This window comes from Dendrobates tinctorius, unplaced genomic scaffold (assembly GCF_039654945.1).
Source record: "Dendrobates tinctorius isolate UK_male_01 unplaced genomic scaffold, ASM3965494v1 ptg000048l, whole genome shotgun sequence".
In the NCBI taxonomy this organism is placed as follows: Eukaryota; Metazoa; Chordata; class Amphibia; order Anura; family Dendrobatidae; genus Dendrobates; species Dendrobates tinctorius.
This window is the reverse complement of record NW_027361716.1, coordinates 7,614,238-7,634,920: the sequence shown is the minus strand read 5'-3', so window position 1 is coordinate 7,634,920 and position 20,683 is coordinate 7,614,238. Positions and strand designations below refer to the sequence as shown.

Below are 20,683 nucleotides of genomic sequence, written 5' to 3'. Positions count from 1 at the left end.
TTCCAAAACTTCATCCCTTAGTGCTTGCAGTGTTTTTTGAAGCAGGCAGATAAGGGGGACAGTCATGCTGACTAGTGCATCATCTGCACTCGCCATATACGTGGAATCATCAAAGGCTCGCAAAACGAGGCAGATGTCCTTCATAGAGGCCCACTCAGTGGTGCTGAAGGGTGACCGGCGCACAGTGCGACTTGTTTGCGCCTGATGCAGCTGGTACTCCATGACTGCTGCCTGCTGCTCACACAACCACTCCAACATATGTAACATTGAATTCCACCTGGTAGGTAGGTCACATATGATGTGATGTTCTGGAAGGCATAATCGACGCTGCAGAGCAGCAAGGCGCGATCTTGCGTGCTGGAACGCCGCAAGTGAGCGCACTTTATGCGGACCTTGTACAGCAGTGCATCAAGATCCGGATAGTCCCTCAGAAAGCTCTGCACGACCAAGTTGAGCACATGTGCCAGACATGGGATGTGAGTGAGGTTGCCTAGGCCAAGAGCTGCCACCAGATTTCGGCCATTGTCACACACTACCAAGCCCGGCTGGAGATTCGCTGGCACAAACCACACGTCGCTCTCCTGCTTGATGGCATTCCAGAGCTCCTGCGCTGTGTGGCTTCGATTCCCCAAAGAAATTAATTTGAGTACGACCTGTTGATGTTTGGCCACGGCTATGCTCATATCGGTCGTAACAGGCTCCTGCCGCGCTGTTTTTGAGGAACTTGAGTAGGAGGAGGAGTCAATATGTACAGACTGGATTCCTGCAATCCGTGGAGTTGGCAGAACACGTACAGCGCCACTCTCCAGATCTGTACCAGGCTCCACAACATTGACCCAATGGGCAGTGAGGGAAAGGTATCGTCCCTGTCCATGGTTACTGGTCCACGCATCGGTGGTCAGGTGGACCTTGCTACTAACGGCGTTTAGTAGCGCATGTTTTATTTTTCCCTCCACATGTTTCTGCAGGGCAGGGACGGCTCGCCTGCTGAAATAAAAGCGGCTCGGCACGGTGTATTGTAGGACTGCCAATGCCATCAAGTCCCGGAAGGTGTCAGTCTCAACCACCCTGAATGACAGCATTTCAAGTGCCAGTTGTTTGGCAATGCCAGCATTCAGAGCCTGTGCTCGGGGTTGGTTTGCCGAGTATGGCCACCTTTTATCCCTTTATCCCATGCCTGTGCTACCGATGGCTGTAGAGTGGCCTGGGAGTGTGGGAAGGACTGGGAATGTGGTGCTGTGAGTGGAAGTTCACTGGGTCTCCGGACAACAGTGCCAGAGGTTCTTCGTTGGCGATCCTGTGAGGAAGCCGAACCAGCTGTGTGTGAACTGGAGGAAGAGGCCCCAACATGAGCTGAAGAGGTGGTAGGTGGTGCTGTACGTTGGCCTACGTCTTCAGTGTGTATGTGTAACTTCACCTCGTGCTTGGTCCGCACATGTTTCCACATATTAGTGGTATGAGGTTGCTGACATTTTTCCCTCTTTTGACTTTCTGATGACACAGCTTGCATTTGACAAAGCAAATGTCATCTGCAACTGTGTCAAAAAAGGACCACGCACTGCAAATCTTGGGAGCGCCCGTTTTGCCTTTTGAAAGAGGAATGCTTCTACCGGGTGCCGAAGTGGAGGCTACAGGCAACCAAGTCTGCCCCCTCCCTCTCCCTCCTGTTTTGGCCGTTCGGGGAATCTCTTCCTCAGAGCTGCTCCCACCACCTTCCTGTTTCTCACGCCATGATGGGTCAAGGACCTCATCACCTACACTCCCCTCCTCAAACACCTGTTTCTCCTGGGTTCTCTCGCCAGTACCGTACGCACCTGAAAGTGGTAACTGAGTTTCGTCATCATCTGATGCGTACTGAGGTGTGTTGACCATAGGCACTGGCCCACCCGCCTCTTCAGATTCAGAGGGACAAAGAAGTTGTGCATCACTGCATACTCCCTCTTCTTCAAATTCTGGAATGCTGCTTGGCTGCCCCCCTCTTTCCAAGCCAACAGATTCAGAGAACAGAAGTAGAGACTGTGATGGCTCCTGTCCAGGGCTCTCTGACTGCCTGGGCACTTTGGCAGGGGGTGAAGAGACAGATGGTTGCTCTTCGGTGCTCTGGCCCTGAGAGGATGTGGAAGTAATTGAAGTTGATTCGTTAGCTGCCATCCATTCGACAATGGCTTCAATTTATTCCTCCCGCAGCAGTGGGGTACGGCGAGGTCCTACAAAGCTGTGCATAAAGGACTGTTGCCTGCTAAAACTGGGGGCTGCTGACTCACTGGTGCCCGCAGCAGGCACAGAATCCCCACGTCCTCTCCCTGCAGAATCCCCACATCCTCTCCCTGCAGAATCCCCACGTCCTCTCCCTGCCGAAACTCCACGCCCACGCCCACGTGCCTTACTCCCTGCCTTCTTCATCTTGCTAGACTGATAAAGATAGGCAGAAAAGTACAAAGGGGGGGAAATGATTTTGTTCAGTCTTCTCAGCATTTTCAAATTATTTTTAAAGATGTTTTTGGAGCTGGCTGACTCCAAATCCACATTATGAAGAGGGAAAAGCCTTGAACTGTGAATGGTTCCCATTGATGATAACTTTAAGGCCGGGGTCACACTAACCTGCGCAAAATACGGTTCGTAGTTTACAGGCGAAATACGTATGAATGACCCCTTAATAGTGCTCCGTAGGTCATCCGTAAACAAGGTGCGGTCGCGTATTTTGTGCATGTGAGCATCAGTATGTAATCAGTATGGCATCCGTATGGCATCCGTATGGCGAGATTTTCTCGCAGGCTTGCAAAATGGACATATAATGGAGCCCTTTGACAGGGTTTCTAACAGAAACCAAAGATTAGATATAGACACATAGAATGCATATATATATATACAGTATATATGTATTATATGTGTATATATCTATTCTTTCGTTTCTTTATTAAAACTGTCAGTGTGAGTTTACTGTATAGCGCACTGAATTGTCGGCTTTGCTAAAAGACACCTGGTGCATATTTCTCGCAAGTCACATGTGTGGTCCGTGTGTAATCCGTATTTTTGACGCACCCATAGACTTGCATTGGCATAGTACGGCCGGAGTACGCTAACAATCGCAGCATGCTGCGATTGGCACGGACCGTAGAATACAGATGAGAAATATACGGCTGGTGCGAGGGACCCCATAGATAATAATTGGTCCGTGTCTAATGCGTGCTTTTAGCGACTCTAACTCGGCCGTATTCCTCGCCAGTGTGACCCTGGCCTAAATCAGATTTTTGCATTTTACTGAGACCTTGTATTTTCTTTTCATTTTCTGAGATGTCTTCCAGAGGGTTGATCACTGAGCTTGATCATGGTGCTATTAGAAAAGGAGTGTGAAACTCATAACAGCTCGACGTCTGAGTAGCCGTGGCCGAGTGGTTAAGGCAATGAGCTAGAAAACCATTGGGATCTCCCCACGCAGGTTCAAATCTTGCTGTCTATGTTTCAATAAGTTTTTGACCTTTTATCTTTGTTGTTCAATTTGCATGTTTACTAGTCTATTCCCCATGACAGTGATCTGTGATGGAGCGAGTTTCTAGGACCAAACTGACTTAATCTTTGACTGTTCTTTAGATAATCTATTCTGGAGCAACATTACATGTGCGACTTGCTGCTAATCAAAATACGCACGGTGGGTGCCATCAGGTAAGAGGTTTTTCTCTTGATCTTGTCCAGCAGCCACAGACCGCTGTCGTGGCTGATGGACTGGGACATGCACTTTGATTTGCACAAACCTTAAATTATTTCTCAGATGAAGCCTTTTACCACGCAATGCTAATCTTTATCGACTACTGGATGAACAGTTTTCTAACAGTATAAGTTTTGCAATTTATTTTTTTCACACTTTTTCCAAGTAACAGATGTAGCAATCTTTTTACTAGCCACTTTTCATCAACATTTCAAACTGTCCTCGCTGTGATATCGTGCTTGGTAAACATTTTTGGTGGTGTTTTTCTAAAAATTCTTTTTGGCGTCTTTTGAATGTGTTTTGTGGCTTTTTTTGTAGCACACAAAGGTCAATCAGGACCCTTTATAGGGTCTTTTGAACCTTACTGTTGACGTGTATTATAGGTATTGAGCTGTTCAAAGTGAACAACACCTGAAGATTGATATGGTAATTTCAGTTAACCGCTGGACATTTTTTGGAAACTTGAGATGGTTAATAGATGCTCCAAAGCCTGATCAAATGAACATCGAGTCTTTTTTACTTGGAAATGATTATGTTCAGTCTTCTCAGCATTTTCAGTTTATTTTTAAGGATGTTTTTGGAGCTGACTGACTCCAAATCCACATTATGAAGAGGGAAAAGCTTTGAACTGTGAATGGTTCCCATTGATGATGACTTTAAATCAGATTTTTGCATTTTACTGAGACCTTGTAATTTCTTTTCATTTTCTGAGATGTCTTCCAGAGGGTTGATCACTGAGCTTGATCATGGTGCTATTAGAAAACGTGTGTGAAATTCATAACACCTTGACATCAGAGTAGTCGTGGCCGAGTGGTTAAGGCGACGGACTAGACATCCAGTGGGGTCTCCCCGCGCAGATTCAAATCCTGCCGACTTTGTCTTTGTTTAAATAACTTTTTGACCTCTTATCTTTGTTGTTCTATTTGCATGTTTACTAGTCTATTCCCCATGACAGTGATCTGTGATGGAGCAAGTTTCTTGGACCAAACTGACTTTATCTTTGATTTGCACAAACCTTAAATTATCTCTCAGATGAAGCCTTTTACCACGCAATGCTAATCTTTATCGACTACTGGATGAACAGTTTTCTAACAGTATAAGTTTTGCAATTTATTTTTTAACACTTTTTCCAAGTAACAGATACAGCAATCTTTTTACTAGCCACTTTTCATCAACATTTCAAACTGTCCTCGCTGTGATATCGTGGAAATGTTGGTAAATTTGTGGAATGAAAGGTTATAAGACATCAATTTACCATTGTGTATGATTGTAGATTTGCACTGCAGCTTTGGAGCCTGTTTTCGCCATCGTTCACGATTTAATATGCTTTATTCAGCACAACAAGCTGCATCTGTGACAGTGTCATGTTTGGTTCCATGGTGTAATGGTTAGCGCTCTGAGTGATCTGAGTTCAAATCTCAGTGGAACCTGGGCACACGTTTTGATTTTTCCACTTGCACTGAGATCGATGATGCCCAATGTTTTGATGAAACAAGCAATTTAAAATCCACATAATAAAAGACAAAAAAAGAGTTCAAGGATTCATGGAATGACCACTTTGAATCCCATGGTCAAAGCTATCAATCAAGTAGGATTAGCAAAAATTCAAATTAGCTTCAGGAAACAAAACTCATTGTCTATTGTCTATGTCATAACAAACAATCTCATACTCTGTGACTTGAGTCAATATTCACATAACACTCTTTCCAAGTGGGTGAATCTGACAAGGATTGGAAGCCAAAATGGCTTCAGGAAGTGTTTTCGATTTTTCTCTAAGCCATCTTTTCTCGTGTTTTTCAGAATTTCCTAAAGTGCCTTATAAACATTTTTGGTGGTGTTTTTCTAAATATTCTTTTCGGCATCTTTTGAATGTGTTTTGTGGCTTTTTTTGTAGCACACAAAAGTCAAAAAAACCTTTATAGGGTCTTTCGAACCTTACCGTTGACTTGCATTATAGGTATGGAGCTGTTTAAAATGAAAAACAACTGAAGATTGATATGGTAATTTCAGTTAACCGCTGGACATTTTTGGAAACTTGAGATGGTTAATAGATGCTCCAAAGCCTGATCATATGAACATCAAGTCTTTTTTACTTGGAAATGATTATGTTCAGTCTTCTCAGCATTTTCAGATTATTTATAAGGATGTTTTTGGAGCTGACTGACTCCAAATCCACATTATGAAGAGGGAAAAGCTTTGAATCGTGAATGGTTCCCATTGATGATGACTTTAAATCAGATTTTTGCATTTTACTGAGACCTTGTATTTTCTTTTCATTTTCTGAGATGTCTTCCAGAGGGTTGATCACTGAGCTTGATCATGGTGCTATTAGAAAACGTGTGTGAAACTCATAACAGGTCGATGTCCGAGTAGTTGTGGCCGAGTGGTTTAGGCGATGTACTAAAAATCTCCCCGCGAAGGTTCAAATCCTACTGACTACATCTATGTTTCAATAACTTTTTGACCTTTTATCTTTGTTGTTCAATTTGCATGTTTACTAGTCTATTCCCCATGACAGTGATCTGTGATGGAGTGAGTTTCTAGGACCAAACTGACTTTATCTTTGACTGTTCTTTGAATAATCTATTCTGGAGCAACATTACATGTGCGACTTGCCGCTAATCAAAAGAAGCACCGTGGGTGCCATCAGGTAAGAGGTTTTTCTCTTGATCTTGTCCAGCAGCCACAGACCGCTGTCGTGGCTGATGGACTGGGACATGCACTTTGATTTGCACAAACCTTAAATTATCTCTCAGATGAAGCCTTTTACCACACAATGCTAATCTTTATCGACTACTGGATGAACAGTTTTCTAACAGTATAAGTTTTGCAATTATTTTTTTTCACACTTTTTGCAAGTAACAGATACAGCAATCTTTTTACTAGCCACTTTTCATCAACATTTCAAACTGTCCTAGCTGTGATATTGTGGAAATCTTGGTAAATTTGTGGAATAAAAGGTTATAAGATATCAATTTACCATTGTGTATGATTGCAGATTTGCACTGCAGCTTTGGAGCCTGTTTTCGCCGTCGTTCACGATTTAATATGCTTTATTCAGCACAACAAGCTGCAGCCACACCTTGTCATGGTTGGTTCCATGGTGTAATGGTTAGCGTTCTGGACTTTGATTCCAGTTGTCTGAGTTCAAATCTCAGTGGAACCTGAGCACACACATTATGATTTTTTCACTTGCACTGAGATCGACGATGCCCATTCTTTATGATAAAACAAGCAATTTAAAATCCACATAATAAAAGACAAGAAAAGAGTTCAAGGATTCATGGAATGACCACTTTGTATCCCATGGTCAAAGCTATCAATCAAGCAGTATTAGGCCTCTTTCACACATCAGGTTTTCGCCGTCAGGCGCGATCCGGCGCTTTTGACAGAAACCGGATCCGGCGAAATGCAATGCCGGATCCGGTTTCCCCCCCATTGACTTGCATTAGCGCCGGATCGCGCCGGATGGCCATGCGTTTCATCCGGTTTTCGCCGGATCCGGCAATGTGTCGCGATCCGGCGTCTGGAAAAAACGGCTACTGTAACGTTTTTTGTCTCCGGCGAAAAAGCCGGACACGCCGGATCCGGAGCGTTCGGCTTTTTCACACAATGAAAGCCTATGAGCGCCGCAATGCGCCTGATCCGGTTTTTTGGTCTGAGCATGCTCAGTAGCTCTGCCCACAAGACATATATAAAAGCAAGACAGTGGGACCCACAGCCACACCCAACATGCCACCCAAGAAAGCAACCAAGCGCAGCAGGAGAAGGCAGGAGACCACTGCAGCACCATCAGCACCACCACCACCCCAAATGGAGCAGCAAATGGAACATGCTGAGGAGGGGAGGCCAGCAGCAGATGAGAGACGGTAATTATCAAATCCCCCATTCCTCCAAACTAGGGCTATTGAATATCAAGATATTCATTGGCCCTTTGTTTCTCTTTATTCAACAGCCGCCTAATAGATGCAGCAGCAGCAGCAGCAGCAGCAATGGCAGCAGCTGGAACACCACCCACAGGCATGGAGTGTGGCCACCAGGAAGACAGCACATCATCTTCTGGGAGCCCTCCCTCGCATCGTCAGCGTTTGACTGTAAGTTTTTATTTCCAAAATCCATCATCTCTGTAATATATGTCTATTCATTGCCTTTTATTTCAAAACAGGATTCACAAGATGAAGAGGAGCTCCCAGAAGAAGAAGGAAGGGGTGGACAGACACTTGGAGTGGGCTCACAATTGGTAAGTTTTTTGCATCAAACGCAGAAACACAACATCACACTACACACAACACATAGAAAACAATGTTCTGCAGACCACACACAGCAAACAAATGCCTACATCCAAAGACATAACATTTTTTGTTTTCTTCTCTAGTCTTCCCAATCTGGTGCTCGGCCAAGAGGTCCTCGCAGTGCCTCCCAGGGTCGTCGGCGACAGCAATGCGGCGGTCACCAGCGTGTAAGTATAAATATTTTTGCTTTGTTTTTTTGCACTTTTTATTTCATTTCTTTTGTGGAGGCTAATTATGTTATTTTTGTCTTTTTCTTTAACAGCCTTCACAGCGTGCTCCCGACTCTGACGGTGAGGATGGAGGACTCAATGTGGACCACCTCATCGATCTCGTCAGAGAAAGGGAGCCGCTCTGGAATATGGCTGACCGCCGCCACGCTGACCTTATCGTTACCCGACGACTCTGGGAGGAAATCTGTTCGCTCCTTGTGGGCCGCTGGGAGGACCTCGATGTTCGGGCCCAGATTAAAGAGCGTAAGTATATACAGTACCGGTTGCTTGATGTAAACCAGTGTTTCCCGAACTCCAGTCCTCATGGTCCCCACGGATCATGTGTTCAGGATTTCTATTTACTATGGAAATCCTGAAAACATGACCCCTGGGGACCATGAGGACTGGAGTTTGTGAAACACTGATGTATACTAACCACTCCTTTCTCGTTTCAGGGAACAGAATTGTGAATCGGTGGCGGTCTGTGAGGGATCGTTTCAAGAAGGAGTTCAATAAAGAGATGCGGGCCCCGAGTGGATCTGGAGGACGCAGGAGCAAGTACAAGTACGCACAAGCCCTGTCGTTCCTCTGGGAAACAATGGTCACTAGAAGGTAAATATTACACACCACATGTGAAAAAAATGTTAGATGCAACTTTTTTTTTTCAGCCAGGGCCATACCATGTCAGTATTTTAATTGTTTTTTTTTCTCTTTATTCCACAGCACGGTGAGCAGCACTCGGGAGCCTGCACGATTGGACCCTTCTGAGGCGATCCCTGAGGAGACCGGCACCGAGGGACACTTCGACCACCCCGGTACATCTGCACCTTCCCAGCCTTCCCACACATTCGACCCATCTGTCCCATCCACCAGTACAGGAGCATCGTGGCCGCCTACATTACATGAAGCTGCTGGTGAGGAGATCGCTTTCCCTTTACCCCACCCTTCTGCCCCTGCCACCTCTAGTACACCTGCGGGTACTGGGCGGCAGCGGCAGAGGGGTCAGGAAAAGAGTTATGCGCCAGAGTTCTGGCATCTGAATGCATCTTTCCAGAACTGTCTAAAAGTCTTGTCAGAGCAAATCTCCGCAGGCTTTCAGCAGATCAACTCCAGCATTCTGGAGGTGAAGACACTTCTGCAAACCATGCATTCAGAAGCAAGATCTTCGCCAAACCACACCTTTTTCAGGTCTGTTGTGGAGCGCATGGCAACACTATCTCATACCCAGCAGATGCATGTAATGCATTCGTGCCACGGTGCTCTACAGCAGGTTACCTCCCAACCTCCACCTCCCACCACTGTAGTTCCTCCACCTGCACCCCCTCCAGCCACTTTCCATCCTCCCCCTCCTATTACATCTGCACCCCCTCCAGCCACTTTCCATCCTCCCCCTCCTATTACATCTGCACCCCCTCCAGCCACTTTCCATCCTCCCCCTCCTATTACATACCAGCAACCTCACCAGTACCAGCAACCTCCCCAGTACCAGACATCTCCCCACTTCCAGCAACCTGCCCCGTACCAAACTCCTTCCCCGTACCAAACTCCTTCCCCGTACCAAACTCCTTCCCCATACAACTTTCCATCAACATCATCCTCTCCTACAGTCCCTGCCCAACCCTCCACTCCACCGCCCACCACCTCTTCTGCCTCCCACATGTCCACCCATTCTGTAGCTTTTTCCACACCATCACCTCTAACTGTTCCTTCCCCACCACAATCCCAGTCCTCTCTCCACACTCCCATTGTCGAAGTGTCCCGCAGCCCCTCCAGCAGTATTTCCACCCCACACTACACCGAGTTATAATGTTTTTTTTGTAATAAAAATGCCCATTTGGTTGGTTTCAAACCTTTATTAAAAAAGTTTTTTTAACTTTAAAAACAGTTTACACAAAAAAAATATTTTAAATAAAAGTTAAATTATTGTTTACACTGGTTGTCTGTCATTTCTTTCTGCGGCGAAATATGTTTAAAAAAAAGGTTAAATACAGGGTATTTAAAAGGTAAAAAGGTATGCAAAACCAGGTATATAACTGTGGGTAAATTTTAGCTTTTTGCCACAGTTGTGTTCCTGGTTGTGTTTGAAGCAAAGTATTTCACCTGAAAAGTTGTGTTTATTGTTGGTGATTTCCTAACAATGTACACAACTTTTGTTAAAAGGTGAAATACTTTGCATAAAACACAACCAGGTACACACCTGTGGCCTAAAGCTAAAAATAGTAAGACCATGACAAGATAGCCAACTTTGGTTGGCAAAGGTATATACTGTTGGTCCAGAAGGTACACAAGTTTGGTTAGGGCACAAATCTTTCACACTCTGTCATCCTGCCAGTGTACTCTGCCTTGAGGTGACATAAAGTATAGTGCAAAATTGTCCCTCATTACTGAAACCGTCACAGAACTTCTAGTGGTAATATTTCCAATGACAACATCCATCTTGGCCAGTAACTTGCTCTTCTCTCCAACCTGCACTTTCTTCTCTACAACCTGTCAAAGAAGGGCTGTAGGAACATGCTATATATAGTTTTCCAGTAGCCAATCCCGTTCGGAAGGCCACAAGGGTCAATTTTAAAAACCGGATCCGGCGTAATCCGTCGAAAAACTGATAGAAAAACGGATGAACCGGATGAGACGGATCCGGTTTTGTCTGTCAAGAACAAGACGGATCCGGCAGAAAACCGGATCCGGCACATCAGGTTTTACAAAACATTTGCCGGATCCGGCATTCCGGCACGAAGCCGGATCGCGCCTGACGCCGAAAACCTGATGTGTGAAAGTAGCCTTAGCAAAAATTAAAATTAGCTTCAGGAAACAAAAATCATTGTCTATGTCATACCAAGCAATCTCATACTCTGTGACTTGAGTCAATATTCACATAACACTCTTTCCAAGTGGGTGAATCTGACAAGGATTTGAAGCCAAAATGGCTTCAGGAAGTGTTTTCGATTTCTCTCTAAGCCATCTTTTCTCATGTTTTCAGAATTTCCTAAAGTGCTTTGTAAACATTTTTGGTGGTGTTTTTCTAAAAATTATTTTCGGCCTCTTTTGAATGTGTTTTGTGGCTTTTTTTGTGGCACACAAAAGTCAATCAGGGCCCTTTATAGGGTCTTTCGAACCTTACCGTTGACTTGTATTATAGATATGGAGCTGTTCAAAGTGAAAAACAACTGAAGATTGATATGGTAATTTCAGTTAACCGCTGGACATTTTTGGAAATTTGAGATGGTTAATAGACGCTCCAAAGCCTGATCAAATGAACATCAAGTCTTTTTTACTTGGAAATGATTATGTTCAGTCTTCTCAGCATTTTCAGATTATTTTTAAGGATGTTTTTTGGAGCTGACTGACTCCAAATCCACATTATGAAGAGGGAAAAGCTTTGAACCGTGAATGGTTCCCATTGATGATGACTAGTGTTGAGCATTCCGATACCGCAAGTAACGGGTATCGGCCGATATTAGCTGTATCGGAATTCCGATACTTAGTTCCGATACTTTATTCATATCTAATACCGGAATCGGAAGTTCCCATAATGCTAGGAGCCCGCTCGATTTGATTCATCCAATGGGGATCCTCAGAAGTGTGGGCACATCCTGTTAGGCATGTAGGCATTTTAACTACTGGCATGGCTGTGATTGGCTGCTGAAATGATGTCATGATGCACTATAAAAACCGCTGCAGCCGCCATTTCTGGTCACTCTGCTGTGAATTCAGTTAGGGACAGTCTGCTGTTGAAGACTGTGAGGGACAGTTAGAAATAGCAATCATCGAAAATATCTATTGCTCTATCCAGGCTACATAATCCACCACTGTAGCATTTTTGTAGCCCAGCAGCGCTGTTTTAATAGCTGTCTGCAAGGGCTGTGTGAGTGCAGACCCACGCTGTGTAGTGTGTCCTGCAGGCACGTCTGCTTGTAGGCCGCCCAGCGTGTGTCTCTGCCTCATACACATTTTTCTTTTATTGCTGCTTTTTTTTTCTTCTGTATAGTGTGCTTTCATATGTATCCATATACGTTGGTTGCAAACATAAAGGAGTGGACAGCGGAGCCTTTCAGCAGCCTTTCAGTGCTATAGCCCATTTCTCTGCACTGTTTTTGGCTGTCTGATAGGTCTCTCTGTGTGTGAGTGCAGCTCATGTTGCAGTGTGTTCTACAGCCACCGCTAGCTGTAGTCCGCTCAGCGTGCATCACTGCCTCATACATAGTCCTTTTTTTGCAGCTAATTTAGCCAGATTTTTGCTCCTATAATAGTGTGCTTCCAACCGCATCCATTGTCATTGGTTGGTTGCAAACACTATATAGGATTAGATAGAGGAGCCTTTTTGCTGGCTTGTGCCCTTCAGGGCCAGCCAGACTAGTATCACCCTATTTTTTGGAGCCTCATCAATTGCATTGTAGTTTAGCTTCCTGCATTGTAATCGCTCCAAAAAGTTTGTGATGCTATAGCTTTCAAACTTTGGTCACATCCTTTTCTTTCCCCCCCCCAAAAAAAAAAGGAAATAAAGTTCACCAAACACTCCACTTTACAGTTGTCTAGGCTACATTAGATCAAATTAAACTGTAGTACACACACTCTTAGCCAAATTAGTGTTTCTTATAATGGTTAGCAGGTGTTCAGGAATAAGAACACTAAGCCACCCCTTTTTTACTTTTCTGCCTATCTTTATCAGTCTACCAAGATGAAGAAGGCAGGGAGTAAGGCACGTGGTCGTGGCCGTGGAGTTTCAGCAGGGAGAGGATGTGGGGATTCGGTGTCTGCTGCGGCCACCAGTGACCCGGCATCCCTCACTTTTACCAGGCAACAGTCCTTCATGCGCAGCTTTGTAGGACCTCGCCGTACCCCACTGCTGCGTGACGAACAAATTGAAGCCGTTGTCGGATGGATGGCAGCTAACGCATCCACTTCAATGACTTCCGCATCCTCCCAAGGCCAGAGCACTGAAGAGCAACCATCTGTCTCTTCACCACCTGCCAAATTGCCCAGGCAGTCTGAGAGCCCTGGACAGGAGCCATCTCAATCTTTACTTCTGTTCTCAGAATCTGTTGGCTTGTAAAGAGGTGGCCAGCCAAGCAGCATTCTAGAGCGTGAAGAAGAGGGAGTATGCAGTGATGCGCAACTGCTTTGTCCCTCTGAATCTGAAGAGGCGGGTGGGCCAGTGCCTATTGTCAGCACACCTCAGTGCTCATCTGATGATGATGAGACTCAGTTGCCAATTTCTGGTGCATACGGTGCTGGCGAAACAACCCAGGACCAGCCGGTGCTTGAAGAGGGGAGTGGAGATGATGAGGTCCTTCACCCATCATGGCGTCAGCCACAGGAAGGTGGTGGGAGCAGCTCTGAGGAAGAGATTCCCCGAACGGCCAAAAGAGGAGGGAGAGGGCGGGGGCAGACTCGGTTGCCTGTAGCCTCCACTTTGGCACCCGTGAGGAGCAATCCTCTTCCAAAACACAAAACTGGCGCTCCCAGGACTTGCAGTGCGTGGTCTTTTTTTTACACAGTTGCAGATGACATTTGCTTTGTCAAATGCAAACTGTGTCATCAGAAAGTGAAACGAGGGAAAAATGTGAGCAACCTCAATACCACAAATATGTGGAAACATGTGCGTACCAAGCACGAGGTGGAGTTACACAGACACACTGAAGATGTAGGCCAACCTTCAGCAGCACCTACCACCTCTTCAGCTCGTGTTGGGGCCTCTTCCTCCAGCTCACACACAGCTGGTTCGGCTTCCTCACTGGAACGCCATGGAAGAACCACTGCCACTGTTGTCCAGAGACCCAGTGAAATTCCACCCACTGAACCACGTTCGCAGTCATCAGCACACTCCCAGGCTACTCACCAGCAATCGGTAGCACAGGCATGGGAGAAAAAGCGGCCATACTCGGCAAACCATCCCCGAGCACTGGCTCTGAATGCCGGCATTGCCAAACTACTGGCCCTTGAGATGCTGTCATTCAGGCTGGTGGAGACTGACACCTTCTGGAACTTTATGTCATTGGCAGTTCCACAATACAATGTGCCCAGCCGCTTTTATTTCAGCAGGCAAGCCGTCCCTGCCCTGCAACAGCATGTGGAGGGAAAAATTAAAAATGTGCTACTAAATGCCGTCAGTAGCAAGGTCCACCTGACCACCGATGCGTGGAACAGTAGCCATGGACAGGGACGATACCTTTCCCTTACTGCCCATTGGGTCAATGTTGTGGAGCCGGGTACAGATCTGGAGAGTGGCTCTGTACGTATTCTGCCAACTCCAAGGATTGCAGGAATGCAGTCTGTACATATTGAGTCCTCCTCCTACTCTAGTTCCTCAGAATCAGCACTGCGTGAGCCTGTTAGGCCAGATATGAGCACAGGTGTGGCCAAACGTCAACAGGCCGTCCTTAAATTAATTTCTTTGGGGAATTGGAGCCACACAGCACAGGAGCTCTGGAATGCCATCAAGCAGGAGAGCGATGTGTGGTTTGTGCCAGCGAATCTCCAGCCAGGTTTGGTAGTGAGTGACAATGGCCGAAATCTAGTGGCAGCTCTGGGCCTAGGCAACCTCACTCACATACCATGTCTGGCACACGTGCTCAATTTGGTCGTGCAGAGCTTTCTGAGGGACTATCCGGATCTTGATGCACTGCTGCACTAGGTTCGCCTAGAGTGTGCTCACTTGCGGCGTTCCAGCATGGCAAGATCGCGCATTGCATCTCTGCAACGCCGATTCCGCCTGCCAGAACTTTGCATCATATGTGACCTCCCCACTAGGTGGAATTCAACGTTACATATGTTGGAGCGGTTGTGTGAGCAGCAGGCAGCAGTAATGGAGTACCAGCTGCATCAGGCGCAAACAAGTCGCACTGTGCGCCGGACACACTTCACCACCACTGAGTGGGCCACTATGAGGGACATCTGCCAAGTTTTGCGTGCCTTCGATGACTCCACGCGGATGGCCAGTGCAGATGATGCACTAATCAGCATGACTGTCCCCCTCATCTGTCTGCTTCAAAAAACCTTACAAGCACTAAGGTTTTTGAAGAGGTCGAGGATGAGCAGTCAGAAATGCCATCTGCTTCTGGCAAGTCTGCGCAACGTGCTTCCACACAAAGGCCCAGGCAGGGGACACTTAGTGAGGAGAATGACGAGGAGTCAATGGACGAGGAGGAACACATCTCTCCAGAGAAGGGAGGTACACAAGGCTCTAGTAGTCACAAGGCTCTAGTAGTCAGTGTGTACAGCGAGGGTGGGGTGATGCTGAGCAGGCAGAGATGCTGCCTCAAGCTGGGGACAGCGTTTCCGGTCCAGTTGGCAGTCTGCAGCACATGGTTGATTTCATGCTGCAGTGCTTGTTAAATGACCGCCGCATCGCCAACATTCTCCACACGGCTGATTATTGGGTGTACACCCTCCTAGATCCTCGCTACCAGGACAACTTACAAAGCCTCATACCACAGTTGAACCGGGAGCGAAAAATGCGGGAGTACCAAGAAACACTTGTGCAGGCCATCATGTTCTCCATTCCCCCCGCAAGTGTTGCTGGTAGTGCTTTTCAAAGCAGCCATGTGGGTAGAGGCAGTGGAGGAAGCTCTGCACAAAGAGGTAGCAGAGGCAGTGCCGCAAGACAAGGCAAAGCCAGTATGGCCCAAATGTGGAAAAGTTTTGTGGGACCGCCACAAACGGCTACACCATCACAGACGGCTCCAGTCAGCAGGAGGCAACGTTTCCGTCAGATGGTGACAGACTACTTGTCATGCCCTGTTAGTGTTCTCCCAGACGGCTCTTCCCCGTTCAAGTATTGGGTCTCTAAGCTGGATACATGGCCAGAGCTTAGCCAGTATGCATTGGAGGTGCTGGCTTGCCCTGCTGCCAGTGTATTATCAGAACGCGTCTTTAGTGCTGCAGGTGGTGTGGTAACAGACCGTCGCAAGCGACTATCCGCCGATAATGTTGACCGGCTTACTTTTCTGAAAATGAACAAGGCCTGGATCTCAGCTGAATTTGCCAGTCCTCTTCCAGAATAAATAATTGGCTGGCAACAGGATCCAGGTCTCCTGTTGTGTTCATGTTTCGATGACCTGAACTTTATTTCCTGGGCTACAGCAACACCGTTGTTGCTCAGAAGTGCTGTCCACACAGACAAAACACTCGCTCATGTGTAAGTGGGGTTCGGTAACGTCAGCTGATCCCCTGCTGTGTGTATGGCTAAGTGTCCTGCTCCCTCCACAGTCAAACAACCTCAGATTTACACCTGGCTCCAAGTAGGCCTCGGCCTACTACCTGATTTTCCCTGGGCTCCGACACCGCCAGTTGGTGCTCAGAAGTGCTGTCCGCACAGACAAAACACTCACTCATGTGTAAGTGGGGTTCGGTAACGTCAGCTGATCCCCTGCTGTGTGTACGGCAAACTCTTCTGCTGCCTACAACTTCTGACTACCTCTGATTTAATATGTTCTCTGATTTGCCCTCTGTCTCCACTCTGTTTTGAGTATTTCCTCCGGCCTACAACACCGCCTGTTTCTGCTATCAAGTGCCGTCTGAACAATCCACACTTGTTCCTGTGTTACCTGGGTCCTGTAACATCTGCTCATCTCCAGAGGTGAGCACGGCAATGTCTCCTGCTTTGTCTACATTCCCACTACTTGTAGTGGAAATGTGGACAGAGCAGGAGACATTGCCTGACTCACCTCTAGGGAGAAGCTGCTGTTACAGAACCCCAGTAACACAGGAACAAGTGTGGGTTGTGCAGACGGCATTTCAGAGCAGCAACTGGCGTGGTTGGAAGCCAGAGGAAATACTCGAAACAGAGTGAAGACAGAGGCCTAATTGGAGTACGTTGACAGCTAGTAGTAGTCTAGAAACAATCGCAAACTGCCACCAAGTAGGCCTCGGCCTACTACCTGATTTTCCCTGGGCTCCGACACCGCCAGTTGGTGCTCAGAAGTGCTGTCCGCACAGACAAAACACTCGCTCATGTGTAAGTGGGGTTCGGTAACGTCAGCTGATCCCCTGCTGTGTGTACGGCAAACTCTCCTACTGCCTCCAAATTCAAACAACGTCTTATCTTAAACTGCCTCCAAGTAGGCCTCAGCCTACAAAATGACTATCCCTGGGCTCCAACATCGTCAGTTGTTGTTCAGAAGTGCTGTCCACACAGAAAAAAACACTCGTTCATGTGAAAGTGGGGTTCGGTAACGTCAGCTGATCCCCTGCTGTGTGGAGGGCAAAGTGTCCTGCTCTCTCCAAAGTCAAAATATCTCAGCTTTACACCTGGCTCCTAGTAGGCCTCGGCCTGCACCCTGATTGTCCCTGGGCTCCAACAACGCTAGTTGGTGCTAGGAAGTGCTGTCCACACAGAAAAACACACTTGTTCATGTGAAAGTGGGGGTCAGTAACGTCAGCTGATCCCCTGCTGTGTGGAGGGCAAAGTGCTGCTGCCTCCAAATTGTAACTACTTCAGATTTAAACATTCTCTGATTTTGCCTCTGTCTCCACTCTGTCTCTAGTATTTCCCCTGACCTCCAACACCGCCAGTTCCTGCTCACAGTTGCCGTCCACGCATTCCACACGTGTTCCTGTGTTCCTGGTGTTCTGTTACGTGAGCAGATCCCCCAATGTGTGTCCGCCACTGTCTCCTGCGTTGGGAAAGTGGACAGAGCAGGAGACAGTGGCAGACACACATCAGGAAATCTGCTGACATTACAGAACCCCAGTAACCCAGGAACACATCTGGATTGGGTAGACGGCTGCTGTACGCATAAACTGGCGGTGTTGGTGGTCACGTGAAATCCTGGAAACAGAGTGGAGACAAATGCCTAATTGGAGCACGTTGACAGTCTGTTGTAGCCTACAAACAATCAAAAACTGCCACCAAGTAGGCCTCGTCCTGCACCATGATTGACCCTGGGCTCCAACAACGCCAGTTGGTGCTCGGCAGTGTCTTTGGCACGGGTACTCCCTGTTGCCCAGCCTGGTTCCAGCATGCCAGCTGTTTCCGGGTAGTGTCAAGGTCACTATGCCACCAATCCGTTGTCCTGTCGTCTTACGGCCGGTTTAGCCGACTCTACGGTGCCTGCAGTTTAGGTGACTCCTATGTGGGCTGCGGGAACTGGCACTGAAGGCTGGATCCGTAGTGCCAATGGGACATGGACATGGGACTGTGGGTTTCGGTAACTGCGGCCAGCTTGCGGCCTGGCTACTTTGCTTTGAATGGGTACCTTCTGCTACCCACCCGGGTTCCAGCACTGTCTGCTGGTTCTCGCCAGAGCCTTTGGTCTAGGTGCCTCCATCTCGGAATCCGAAGTCCAGCACCGTCAGCTGGTCCTTGGTAGTGCTTTCTAGCACAGGTACCTCCTGCCTAGTAACCGTGGTCCAGCACCGTCAGCTGTTCCTCGGTAGTGCCATTGGCTCTTGTAGCTTTTGCTACCCTTCTGGGTGCCAGCACTGTCTGCTGGTTCTCGCCACAGCCTTTGGCCAAGGTGTCGGATCTCGGTATCCGAGGTCCAGCACCGTCAGCTGGTCCTTGGTAGTGCTTTTTAGCACAGGTACCTTCTGCTTAGTAACCGTGGTCCAGCACGTCAGTTGGTCCTCGGTAGTGCCATTGGCTCTTGTTCCTTCTGCTACCCATCCGGGTGCCAGCACTGTCTGCTGGTTCTCGCCAGTTTCTCAGCCTTCTTGTACCTTCTGCTACATTTCCAAGATCAAGCTTTTTGAAATTGTCTTTGGTAATCCTTATTGATCTCCATGACGACGACCCTGATGATGACGACCCTGAAGACCACACCAAAGAAGACCAGAAATATGACCCTAAATAATAAGACCAAGAGGTCAAAGAACATGAAGACAACCACCAAGATACAGAACAAAAGACAGAAGAACAAGAAGCAGAGGAAGCAAAAGCAGAAGAACAGAAAGCAGAAGAACATTAAGCATAAGACTAAAAATCAGCATAGAAGAAATCAAAATTATAAGCAGAAGAAGACTAAGCAGTAAATGGGGGTGAGTCCGTTCCTCCTCGTGGTGCCCCTGGAAAATGCCTGCTGCTGCAGGCCAAACTGAACGCGGACAAATCCTGTTGTAAATCTTTAGTGACAGGCAGAACGTAAGGTGTAATCTTATAACTTTTATAGATAAGTACTACAGGAATGCCTGTCACCATAAGAAAATGAAGACAAAGAAGAATAGGAAGAAGATGAAGAAATAGCATATTAAAATTAATAATAGCTGAATAAGAAAAATATGAAGAATGGAAAAAAAAATTAATGGGAAGAAGATGAAGAAGATGAAGATGAATAAGGTGAAGAAAAAGTTGATGAAAAAAATGCTACTGCTGCGGATCATGAAGGAGAAAGTGTGGGAGAAGTACAAAAGAAGGTGAAGAGCATGGAAGTTGTGAAACATACATATCGGACAAAATATAAAAAAGGTTAACATAGTCAATATCTTTTTAACTCCGAACGTCTTGAAAAAAAAAAATTGGAATTAATGCTATGCCATGTGATTTGAATAAACCACTATGCCTTTAATGTCTCCTCCACCTCCCACAATACATTCTACATGATTCTTATTTGTTTTCAATTATGTAGAATTAGCCAACAAGGAAATAAAGGGCTTTTTTTTAATTCCGATACCGGAAGTCCCATTGACTTGAATGGGACTTCCGGTATCAGAATCGGCTATACCTGATATTTTTTTCGTATCGGACGATACCATCCGATACGATATTTTTGGGTATCGAACGGTATCGCTCAACACTAACGATGACTTTAAATCAGATTTTTGCATTTTACTGAGATCTTGCATTTTCTTTTCATTTTCTGAGGTGTCTTCCAGAGGGTTGATCACTGAGCTTCATCATGGTGCTATTAGAAATCGTGTGTGAAGCTCATAACAGCTTGGCTTCCGAGTAGTCGTGGCCGAGTGGTTAAGGTGATGGACTCGAAATCCATTGGGGTCTCCCTGCGCAGGTTCATAATCCTGCCGACTACTTCTATGTTTCAATAATTTTTTGACCTTTTATCTTTGTTGTTCAATTTGCATGTTTACTAGTCTATTCCCCATGACAGTGATCTGTGATGGAGCGAGTCTCTAGGACCAAACTGACTTTATCTTTGACTGTTCTTTAGATAATCTATTCTGGAGCAACATTACATGTGCGACTTGCCGCTAATCAAAAGAATCACCGTGGGTGCCATCAGGTAAGAGGTTTTTCTCTTGATCTTGTCCAGCAGCCACAGGCCGCTGTCCTGGCTGATGGACTGGGACATGCACTTTGATTTGCACAAACCTTAAATTATCTCTCAGATGAAGCCTTTTACCATGCAATGCTAATCTTTATCGACTACTGGATGAACAGTTTTCTAACAGTATAAGTTTTGCAATTTATTTTTTTCACACTTTTTCCAAGTAACAGATACAGCAATCTTTTTACTAGCCACTTTTCATCAACATTTCAAACTGTCCTAGCTGTGATATCGTGGAAATGTTGGTAAATTTGT

At 46.4% G+C, this 20,683-nt stretch overlaps 2 non-coding genes across 2 annotated transcripts; both read left to right on the top strand.

Moving 5' to 3' along the window:
- Window positions 1-6,800: 6,800 nt before the first annotated feature.
- On the top strand, window positions 6,801-6,872 carry TRNAQ-UUG (transfer RNA glutamine (anticodon UUG)). Its single transcript has one exon. It is a non-coding gene; the product is annotated as a tRNA-Gln (tRNA).
- A 13,219-nt stretch (window positions 6,873-20,091) lies between these two features.
- Window positions 20,092-20,174, top strand: TRNAS-CGA (transfer RNA serine (anticodon CGA)). The gene has a single exon. It is a non-coding gene; the product is annotated as a tRNA-Ser (tRNA).
- Window positions 20,175-20,683: the final 509 nt, after the last annotated feature.